Below are 12251 nucleotides of genomic sequence, written 5' to 3' on the forward strand. Positions count from 1 at the left end.
GTATGGAGTCACAAGATTTCATGTTCTGGAGATTTAAGATGAAGATTAAATACCACAAAATAACTTCCCAATTCTATGTACACAAGCTTCAAAGTGGATCTCTATGGCAAGTGGGAGACATTATTCACTATAGCTAACCTCTAAACCATCCCACTAGCTTTTGGAAATTCACTTTAGCTCTAGATACTGGAAGTGATTTACAGTTTCTGGTCTTAGTCCCCCTCTTTTGACCATCCATCTCCTTTTCAATTCTTGTGAGACCGCATTAATTCCGTGGTATAGTTATCCTCAGGTTTCCCAGACCTGGAGAGGTACTTCATTAACAATGTTGCAGAAAGAAGTTTTGTTCACTTGAGTTCCTTATCACCTCAAAACTGAGGACTTCAGTCCTGCCTTAGACCTTAAAATTTTAGAGCACTTTATCAAAAAGAAAGAAGACAGTATTCTTGACCTCTCCCAGTCTTATAAATCCTCATATCTGATAAATGCTTAGCCTACTTCTTTTTCTTTTATGTACCATACATCTAAGATGCCAGAAATAAATGATTGTTCCATTTCACTGCTCTCTTTTCAGACTATTGTAAGCTCTCTGAGTGTTTACAAAATGTATGAGAGCTGCCGTCTCTACACCTAGAGAAGGATTCAAGACATTACCAAGTATTCTATCTGTTGTAGCTGAAATAATCAAAAGTAGTTTGATCAGGATTCACTTAGAGACCGTACAGTAAATGTAACTTTCCCTTCGGAGATCTTTCTTAAAGAACATTTGAAATTATACCCAACTACCTGGGAAGCCCTCCCAGCCTCAAACACATCCTAGCTCTGCCAGAGCACACACTATCCCATTTGAGTCTCTGGTCTTTTACTGAAAAAAAAAAAAAAAAAAAAAAAAGAGTTTTCAGTGGTAAGAATGTTTTTGCAGGATAAAACCTCTTGCCTGTGTCTATACCAGTAAATAGGAAACAGGCTGGGCAGAGATCACGATCAGGTTCAAGGTGACCATGAAGCACATAGTGCGCTCTTGCCCAGTCCTGGCTAGTGCCTATTCATGCTCTCACAGCCCGTCCCCTGCCAGGGACCGTTCCCACCAGGCAGCCTGATGTCCTGTGTTGAGAGGGCATTGAATTCGGGGTTGAAGACAGGACCGGTGCCACGCCAGCTGGCCCGTAGCATGGAGAATGAGCCCTTGGCCTGTTCTAGTTAGTGGCGTAGGCACCGCCTTTCAGAAAACAGCAAAATATTTATTAAAAGTTATATCAGATTTATGGTTTCAAAAAACTTGTTTATCCATTTTCTTTCCAAAGCCTAATAGCCGGAAAGATGAGAATACATTATGTGCTCCAAATGGGTACACAGCCTGAATTAGTGGGACCTTGCAACACCAGCCCCACCTATGTTTCTCGTAACACAAAGCATAAAAGGTTGTTTTCAGCTGATTTCATTACAGTAATTTAATTGGCTTATCCTAAACTCCTGTGTTTGGCTGAGATGACTCACTGTAGCTGTACCAATTTCTCTCCATTCACTGGGGAATAGCTATGTTAGACAGCTTAGATGTAGCGTAGATGTTAGACACCTAGCTAGAGACAGCTAGAAAAGGAGTTGGAAATTCCATGTCTGTGAAGGAAGAAAGGATACACTATCACTAATGTTGTGACTGGATACATTTTCTGCAGCAACTTAGCAATGGTCCAAATGCTCCCTCAGCGGGCAAAGGCTTGGTGCTCAGTGGTATTTGTGATCTTGTTCCGCTTACTTGCTCAAAGCGACCTGCTAATTTATCAGAATGAGCTGAGTGGGCAAAAGTCTCCTTTACACCCTGTTAGAGGTTGTTCAGAACAAAGGGACTTCTGTGCTTTTCATATGCGAGGCACCTTGTTAAAATTCTCCTCAAGAACTGCAGCTATTACTAATTAAACTTCCTTACCATCAAAGTAGTCACATAAATCAGCCACACAATAATGGTTCTATGAAAAATACTTTATCGAGCCTTCTGAACACACTTTAATGCAGTGCCACTGAAAAATAACAGAAGATCAACAACTTTATTTCCTCTGGTCAAATACTAAACCATCCAGCTAGGTGAAAAGCAACTTTGTTTTTATACCTACAGCTTTGATGCAACCAACAGTCCCGAATACGGTACATGATGAATTCAGTTTCTGCCAAAGACATACACATATGCAAGTGAACTCAAACATCAGCCTTACTCCTCTGTAAGACTCATGTCTTACTCTCAAATGCCAGTCTCAGATGTGCCACAGCACGGGCTGGGATGAACCTGCTATGCTAGGGATGTCTTTGGTGATATTTCTTGCTAATGCTATTTTTTATCATCTTGTTGTTACAGCCCCCTTTCTGCTATTCTCTTCTGGTTTGTTGTTGTTGTTTGTTTTTAATTTATTTATTTTTTATTCACAGTTCCTGAAGACCAAAACTATACATTTTTTTTCTGCAGTACCCCATTCTGCAGAGTTTCTGATTCATACCTGCCTGGAACTGATGTACTATTTAAATTGACATTAAATTTGGCCCTGATTCTTCTGTGGGCTGACCACTAGCTATCTTAGACTTGAGCACCATCTTTGCCCTAACACAGATTTCCATTGCATGTATTTTTTTCTCCCTGTCCTGACCTGTTCCATATTGCTGATGTCTTCAAGTTCTCTCTCAAGAAATCTGGGTATAAATTAAGTCATGGAAAACCAGAACAGTTTAAATATGCCCAGAAGTGTTTTACCTACCTCTGCTTAAGATCCAAGCAGTGAAATGGTCAAATGAAGATGACTGAGGTTTCTTTCTTTTTCATTTTGATTAATGCCTTTTCCCCACTTGACAGAGATCAAGGCAGCTGGTCTGGTTTCTCGGCTGCAAGATACATAAAACGTCTTAATTTCCTCTGTTACCTATTTTTCATATGGTGCCAGTGTCTGCATCTTCTGGGGCTTTACAAAGAGGACACATGCAAAATCATCCAGTTGAAAGAGTAATATTGTCTTGATTTAAGGATATGGCATCTAGAGAAACACCATTTAAATTAACAGGGAAGCATCTATTCCCAGGCTGGCTCTGTGTAAGAAAGCAGAAGTTGAGAAATTCTCTAATGAGAAATTCTTTGAAGATCTACACTTTGGTATAATATTACTGAAAGAAAGTTTAGACCTTGTGAAATATATGTCAACATTGTGGCTGATTTCCATCAGCCCAGGATTGCTTCCAATGTCTCCAAAAGAAAAAAAATAAAATAGGATTTGGAAGATTTTTTAATAAATAAGTGGAATTTTGGAGGCTGCTTCTGCACAGAATCATACCAGCAGGTGAGAAAGAAGTCAGAGCTGTTTAGTAAATGGAAAATCTATGCAAAGCAAAGGAGAGGCTGTTTCACAACATTCACAGATATGCTAGAGCTTTCTGGATGTACACACAAGCTGTGGATAAGTAACCTTCTTCTTCCCGCATATGGAAAAAGTAGGTGTGCTTTGGCGAGAGAAGCACTGCCTAGCATAATTTACAAACTGATAGAACCGCTGAAATCAACACCAATCATTTCTTAAAAGCAAACAAACTTGTGAGATGACAGATATAGCAGGGATCACAATGATACTGATCTGGTCTCCACCCATCCTGCCTGTGTAACTATAAAATAAACCAAAGAGGAAAATCAAAACAAATTGCCTCTAAGAGCAATGCGATTTCTTCTTTCGACCAGTGCCAGCTAACGGACCCCCACAAGAAAACAAAAGAAATTGTTTATAGTTTTTAAAATATTTTCCATTTTTGAAGTTGCTCACAAATGAATTCCGTAAAAGAAAAAAGAAAGAGGGGAACAGATTATGCTGGCTAAACTAAAAACAAAAAAGAGCAAAAAAAAGAGCTCCATCTATAGAGAGAAAAAGTGTTCCTGGAGATATAGCAGATTGTTGTTTGAGAGTGCTCTGCTGCAATAATTTCTGTAAGAAGGCAGCATCCAAATCCACAGGATTTTCACCAACCAACTGTGCTCTGCAGCCATTGGGGTAAACCTGGAAATACCTTTGAGATATGGAGCAGTTCTTGTATCCCACATTTCCCCCAGAAGCCTACTCTGACAGTGCAATGCCCAAATAGTTCCAGCTAATCTGAGACACCAAATTGACAGATCCAACTTAGATACGCCTTAAAAGCAGCAACAGTTTCATTACATATGAGTACAGAGTTTCAATGCTCACTACCTTCTTGCTGGCTGAATTTTGACCAGCCTGTTCCCCTCTTAAAGTCTATACTCAAAGCATAAACACCCCATTTAGCCTTGAGCAATGGCCAGAAGTAACATCACTGACCGAAAAAGGCCCTAGCCATTGCTACCTTTAAAGGCCCCACACGTCCCATGAGAAATTCCCTCAGTTCTATCATGTGGCTGACTGGACATGCAGCAGAAGCAGTATTTAAATTAAAAGACATAAAGCAGTATAAAAATTAAAAGCCTCCTCCTGATTGTGCCTTTGGACCACTCAACTTCTCCATGTATGAAGGCTTGAGTTCTATAGCCACATTTCACATCCTTGGGGCAGTCAAAAACCCCGGTCTCTCTCTTTGGTGAATTTTCCAGAGTATGTAGAATCTGGCTATCATTGGAATCAACCAAAAAGTTCAACAGATAGGGAACAATGTTCAATGAGCAAGCTTATTAACCATGTTCCTTCAAGAAACTTGGTTAAAATGTTTCCTTTTCGCTGCATTGAGAAATATGACCAAAGAAGAGCCCTCATTCTAAATGACACCCTCTGCTCATTTGAATTACCAGTAGGCCACAGTTCAGAGCGTGAAGCCCACCTGTGTGGCAAAGACAACAAGCAATTTCAAAGCAGAAGGCCACCAAGGGGCTGAACACCTCCTTCCTTCTGCACAGCACGCGCTGAGCCTTGCACAAAGTGAGATCTGCCACTGCTGCTGCTTCTGCTCTTGTTGCTGCCTGCACGCTCCTGCAGTTTCTCAGATTTCTCTTCAAAACTCTGATTTTGCCACCCTGCAGAAGAGAGGATGATCAAGGGAACTACATCTCTTTTCAAAGGGATGCGATTAGTCCCCGAGAGAGGAAAAAAGCTCTAATCAGGACTCACGCTGTGTGGTGGAAGAGACTGGGCTGCATGCCAGAGTGCTGTTAATTCTACCTGGAAATGTATTAAATTCTGGGTCACCATTCTGGATGTGGAAGCCTTTTGCTTCTTCCACATTTCTAGCAGGGCTCTGGAGTTTTTGGCAGTGTTTTGAGCATTGTGCTCTATAAAGCAGTGTTAAATACTGCACATTTATAGCCAGGAAACACTTCTAAGTCCCCTTATGTCAATTAGCTACTTCCTCTGCAAAGTCGTAAGCAGATGCATGAGAGTCGCTCTCCAGGAATATATTTGTTAACAGGTGCATTATTAGGAAGGAAAGAAGCTGTTTACATTAACAGAAAGTTCCCTTCGAAACCGCTCATCCAGTGTTTTCTGCCTGCTGCTGGCCCTGCTGTTCCCTCTCACTTTTCACCCACACATGTTGGATAATTAGGGGTTCAAACGATGCATGAAGGGCCTCTGCTTCTAGTGACTCATAGCTTCAGGGATTATCCAAGATTACCAGAAGGCTTATGATTCCGTCTGGCCCAGAAGAGAAGCTGTCTGTAATGCACTGGTCTTCATAGATGCCCTAAGATTGAAATTACAAGGACTGCTGACAGTAATGATAAATTACAGCAAGCCAGGTCTTCAGCTGGTATAAACAGGGTCAGCTTCACTGAAGGCAGCAGAGCTTTGCCAAATTGCACCAAAATTACAATTGATGATCTAGCCCATTACAAACAACTGCTTCACAATGGCTTTTTTTCCTTTCCACTATAACTCAGTTTCTTTCTTACTGTGCAGCCTCTCTCAAGGTGCAGACGGCCAAAGGCAGGTTGTTTTTTTTTGTTGTTGTTGTTTGTTTGTTTTTTCCTCTATGTTTAGATCACCAGACTTATGGATTTACACAAATACAAGACAATCTCAGGCTGGGCTGACCTGGACTTGATTTTTAGTGAAGTCTATTTTGGTGTGGGGCCAACAACCACACATTTGTTTTCAACCCCAGCATTACAGCAACCTTCACATTCAACCTGTACTCTGTATCCATTCAGATCACGGATTATATTCTTATGCTAAGAAAGTATTCTTATTTCTAGTTCCACAGTCAATGGGTAATAAAGCAATCAAGCTGGAAGAGATGAGCTATATACACTACAGTGTTTTCAAGTGTAGTGTATACACTTGGAACCCTGATGAAAAAAATAAAAGGGGGTTGCAAGAAACTGTTGCAGAACTTGGAGTAAATTAGCGTGAAATAATGCAGCATGACATGAGAAATACACTGGCACAGTCCTGTACTCTTCTATGGGAGAGAGAGACAATCTGTCGGTCTTGTTTCACAAAGGGAAAGTATTAAAACAAATTAAAAGGCTTTCCTGGCCTCAGGTTACAAGCTGGACACCCCTACACATGGATGCAAACAATTAAGAGGTGCTTTCAGAATTTGAGGATGAGTTAATCTGCCAGTTCAGTTGGACCAAAAGCTTTTCAGAAATGTCAATGGGTGCACAGAACAAGTGCACAGACGCATCATTTGATATTGTTACCGGTTCTGTGCTGTGTCTAACAACTTCAGAACAACATGGATGCTGCTCTGTTGGATAACTTGGCCCTTTACCTTTAGGGACAGCCAACACATGGATATATCTTGCCCCATTTGAAGTATCCTAACACACTGCATGCTTAATGAGAAGAAGCATGGTGTGTCAGATCTATACCAGATGAGGACATTCCTTCAGGGAAAGCATTTGGCCCTCATGTTTTCCTTGGACATTTTGCAAGTCTCCAGTTAACTGAGGAGTCTAAGTCCCATTTAAAAATGATGCACAGCAGGGCTACATCATGCAAGGAAATGCGATGCAGAGATGACAAAACGAGCTCACCCAGGCTACAGTTCAGAAACGTGTGTGAATACCAGGGCAGATCTCAGCACTGCAGCCAGGTCAGCAAGTTGCAGCCGAGCTGACGTGCTCTGCCCCGCGCTGGGGTACCACATGGGCAAGGTGCCCCAACTCCTCTCACTGCTGGAAATAGTGTGGTGCCTGCTGCATTGGGTGTCCTCTCATCGTTCTCAGTGAAGTGTTATCCTGAGGCTTCAGCATTTCAGGGAAGAGGTCCTAGAGTCACACTGGTGCTTTTGCAAATGTTCTTCAGACTTAACCAGGCAGTCTCTATTACTACCTCAGCAACTGATATGGGGGCTGAGCAAAGTAAAGATTATGGAATTTGGCCCAGAGCCCTTTTATATGCACTTCTATGGGTAATTTAATAGCTGTATTATAAAATGTTAATGTTAGTATTAAAATCTGGGGAATTTCAGGCCCAAACTGGGTTAACTTTTTTCTTTTACCCTCTTTCCTCTTGAGAAGCTTGTTTTCTTTTTATTGCATTCCAATAACGAGAGACCATTTCACACAGGTACATCTGCAATATGTTACAGGCAGCACAGAATATTAAAACAACCTGTGCTACTGCTAGTGAAACTAATAAGGGAGGTAAAACTTTTCTCAGGCTGAAAGGAAAGAGGTGCATATAGCAGGAACTCCATTACCGAACTACATTACTGATGGTACTGCACTGACACCGAAGTCATTTCCAGCTCATGGTCTTGGTCGTGGTCATGGTCAACTCCACTACTCTAAGAGCAAGCTGGGCAAAGTGGTGGTGGTGGTGGTGATGGTGGTGGCTAGGCGGTTCACATGAGGTTATGTTTAGATATGGATCAGGGTTTTGAAACAAAACAGTAAGTTAAGATAATAAAAATGAGCAGAATATAAAGCAGAGGGAGAGGAAGTTTATACATTAACCTTACTTACTGCAGGGAGAGGGGCAAACCTGTCTATCCTAATCCTGTGGATCAACATGAGCATGAAAGTTCACCTCCAGTGTTATTGAGTTCATGCTCGGCAAAGGATCAGCTGTGAAATAGATTGCAAAGCCAGGAGTGAGAAAACAATTCAGCTGAGAAATGAAGAGGTGAAAGGGGAAAAATGAGCAGAAGGAACAGAAAGGGGGAGTGGGAAGGGTTGCTGAGTGAGAGAAGCCAGAGAAACAGAGAGAAAGAGCCAAATGGAAAAACAAACAAATAGTTTCTTTTTTGGTTAGGGCTGTAGGAATTCCTGCTCCCCAGAAAAATTACCATTTCCAGATTTATTTATTTTTTATTTCAAATTGGAAGGAAAAGTCAGAAGGACAGAAGAAATTTATAATGGAATTTTGTTAAAAAATTGCTTTTTGCGGTTCTGGCCACCCACCTGCTTACCAGACTGGCTCCCAGCACAGTTTCTGACAGAATCAACACATTCCACCAAAATGTCACTGTCCAGTGGAAAGTGGCTCACTGGAAATACTCTGTCCAGCTGTATATCCTGTCGCCGCTGTTTCGAGCTATATAGGTACCCAAGGGGAGCTTGGCTTCAAGAATAAGAGCACAATATGGCCTGCTTGTGCACATAACTTTCCCGTTTAGATTTCAAAAGGGAAGTTGCTAATGTGCAGTCCAGCTTTCTGAAAGCAAAGAACCAAATCTGTTTTATTGTTGCGCCTATACTTGTGAAGGAAGAGGGGGAAAATGTGGGAGGAAGAAGACAAGACAGACACGTGTTCATTTAAATAATGTGTCTCTGCATGTGAGAGGAAATTCACAGAATTGGATTTATTCTGCAGCCTCCCAAAAGACTTATAGTTCTGTATTTGGTTCTCCCAACTCCAAGTGTCCTAGACCTTGTTATTTTTATTGTCAGTTTGGTAAACTACTTGCTTTCTAATAGTGGGTCAGTCAAGTCTCAAGTACTGAACTCTCTTGCAGCTGGCTCCTACCTTGTGTTCTCCGTCTGTGAAACTGGTACCTTGCATACTGGGAGAGCAACACCATGGTGTCTTCCCAGTCTGTGACCCCAGGCAAAGCTGCCTCTCTTTCCCACACTTTGACCCCTCAAAGTGCAGCTCTGGAAAGCTTTCACAGTTGTGGCCTCTGCCCAAGTTCTTAAAACCTTGATGTTTCTCCAGGGCAAGGAGCTGACATGGCTGGGGTGGGAGGGCAGTGATGGATGTGGGCAGTAGTGGGGATGGAACAAGCCTGGGGGGAAGGATGGGATGTCGGCAGTGACATCCTGAAAGCAGGCTGAGCTTTAGATGGGGAGCACATAAGGGCAGTGGGAAACAGGGCACAAGGAGGTCTGGCAGTATGGATCTGGAGATGGGGAGGTGTGAAGGGGGTTGGCGCAAGAAGTATTTTGGAGACTTACTGATGGAAAAGTACAGGAAGAATAGGGTTGAGAAGGTCAGCAGAAAAGTACTGGGTGAGAAGGGCATGGGGGATGCTGGATGGTAAGGTTGCAATTCAGCATTGCCCGTGAACTCATCACATGAGGCTCTTCGTTCCTTTTACTGTGTTTAATTTTCTTGTAATTAAGCAATACATTTTCAGACCCAAGATGGCCTGGAGTAGGGGATAAGCTGTGGCCCAATACTGAAACCTAGTCCCTATATTCATAAACTGTGCTGAGGCTGGCACTGTGTCCCCTGCCACGCGGCTTGTCAAAGCAAAGCAGACGTGCATCATCTCATGAATCCATGCAGCTGCGGCTGATCTTTGGGACGTATGCATTAGTGTACATGCAACGAGAGAAAAAAAAGTATCCAGCTATGAAGAGTCACATTACTCTGGCTTGAGAGCTTAGATGTCCACATCCCTGCCTCTGAAAGCAATCCAGACTCTGTGAATTCACTTGCATATATAGATATTTGGCAGATGCATCATAGAAAAATATGTGACTCCACTATACATTATTGACAGGTTAGTTTATCTAAGGTAAGGGACATAATGCTGGCCAAGAAGGCTTTTCTTTCTGCTGTATCAGTTCTTTGAAACTGATTTGGAAGTAGTTCAGATTTTCATTCAGATACAGTATTCATTTGCAATAAATTTATTTTCAGTACCCCTTATATTTATGCTTCTTTCAGCCTGTTTTCCTTCCATTTGGCAATCAGTATGTGCAACTAACTGTTAGGTTTTGGACTTAGTTGCTGCAATGGGAAATGGCTGAAGCCTTAAATTATGTTTGAGAGCTTGATCCCGTTTGAATAAAATCAAAGAGAGCTTTCCAGTAACTTTAACATGAACAGCACAGAAATCAGAAATGAGGAGTATTTTACTGCTTAAAAATATCCAGGAAGTTCCATGGCCCTGAACTTCAGTAGATATATACCTCCAGGACACAGAGATGGGATATAAGGCTGCTTTACCAGAATTCAGGTTTAAATTTAAGTTAGCAGACATATTTACCATCAAAGGGATGAATTCTACTTTTACACACATATACGTCCTTGCAAGTCTCCTCTACTCAAATTCTGCACTATGTATAAGCACAAATTATGGTTTGCTGTAGTTTGTCTTCTAATAATCCACTTTTTCATAGCTCCAGAACTTCTCAGGTGCCACCTCCAGAAGCACTGTTATTGCACAGATAATGCAGGCACTCTGGGAAAACAGTCTCTTTGTACTAACAGAACAAGTTAGAGGCATCCTAAAAGATAGGTTAGTGCTATGCTGTTTGTAGCATCCTGCTGATTTGCACAAAAAAAAACCTTTGTTGATGCCCCATGGGTTTTTTGACCTTCAGCTGTGAACCCCCTGGAGGCAGAGACCCTCTCCTTTTAATTGTATGGAAAACCCTTAGCCCCAGAGGCATACTAATAGGAGCAAAGGACAATCCTGACACTTTGTGAAGCTGCAAGTGTGAGGTGGTGGGACCTTTCCCTGTGGTGATTTGTACTTTCTCACACAAAAGGTCCCTAAAAAATTTGGCTGGACTCTTGCTGAGAATAAATGCTTACCATTGCAAATAAAAGCTGTGATTGAGACCTTAAAGCTTTACTGTTAGCCAGACAGACAGTTATTCATTTGTACTTGATTTTTCATTAACTCCTTTTTTGCTGTTTAAGGGAATCTTCCCAGGGCTTTTTCTTGTTGTATTAACCCTAAGATCTTTATCTTCCATGTGCTTTTCTTCTATATGAAGGGAAAAAGTGAAACCACATGAAACCGGGCAATGCACCAGAAAACATTTATGAAATTTCTGGTGAAGTGTTTTGGCATAACTACATAACAATAACATACTATTTTCATTAAGTTGAACAAACAAACCCAATAGATTATTAAAAAACAAAATGAAGAAGAAAGTACAGATGCGGTGTAACTTTACACTTCGACAATGCGAAGGACAGATTTACCAGCTTGTTTACTGCTTCTCTTGATGAAGGAGAACAGGCTAACCCAAAAGCCATAGATAGGATCTACAGCAAAGAATGTGGGGGGAAATCCTAGTCTAAGTAGGTCACACTGGTGCCAGTAAACCAACAAGATCCATGGCACTGTTAAGGTTACAGCATTTGCAATCTTTCAACTGACATCTAGTTAAAGTTGATGATGGTATACGTAATGGACGCTCAACAGGGAATTGAGGTCTCTCCTGAAGTGACAGGAGCATATTCCTCATTTACCCTCCTGAAAGAATGGACGAATAATTCATCCAGAAATATTTTCCTTTGGGAAATACATCGTGCTGAATAATGCGAGAGCTGTTTCAGTGTTATACAACATACAAGAGCATATGCTTTGTGCAACAGTTAGAGGGAGAAACTCACTTAAGTGAGGGATCAGCCCAAGTGTTCTCTACTGCTGAGCTGAATTTGAGTTATGGAGATGATGGTACCACAAAAAAAAAAAAAAAAAAAAAAAAAGGAAACCACTGCCATAGTCTACCTTGACTGTAAGCATGCCAGATTGGCACCAGAAGCAGTAAAGCCCCATTGTCAAACAAGGGAGATTATTTCACTGTAATTCTGAGGATAAATTTATCATCATGTAAAATTGCAGGCTGATTTATTTCATAAAGATCTCTGTGCTCTGTCGCTACAAGCAGCGCTTGTTCACATACAGCTTACTCAGGCCACCCCTGTGCAGGACCACACTGGGGGACATAGACATATCCAAAACACACATGTGAGGCCAGTTTCTTCCCTGAAGAAAGGACATAGCAAACAGGAGGGGAGAGAAATAAGAAGCATCAACTCCACACAGCTCTGGCCCAAAGTCACAAAAGGAGAGGAAGAACCGAGAAGAACCAGGAGCTCAAAACTGTATAGATGCAGATTGGTGTGCTA

This window comes from Anser cygnoides, chromosome 1 (genome assembly GCF_040182565.1).
Source record: "Anser cygnoides isolate HZ-2024a breed goose chromosome 1, Taihu_goose_T2T_genome, whole genome shotgun sequence".
Lineage (NCBI taxonomy): Eukaryota > Metazoa > Chordata > Aves > Anseriformes > Anatidae > Anser > Anser cygnoides.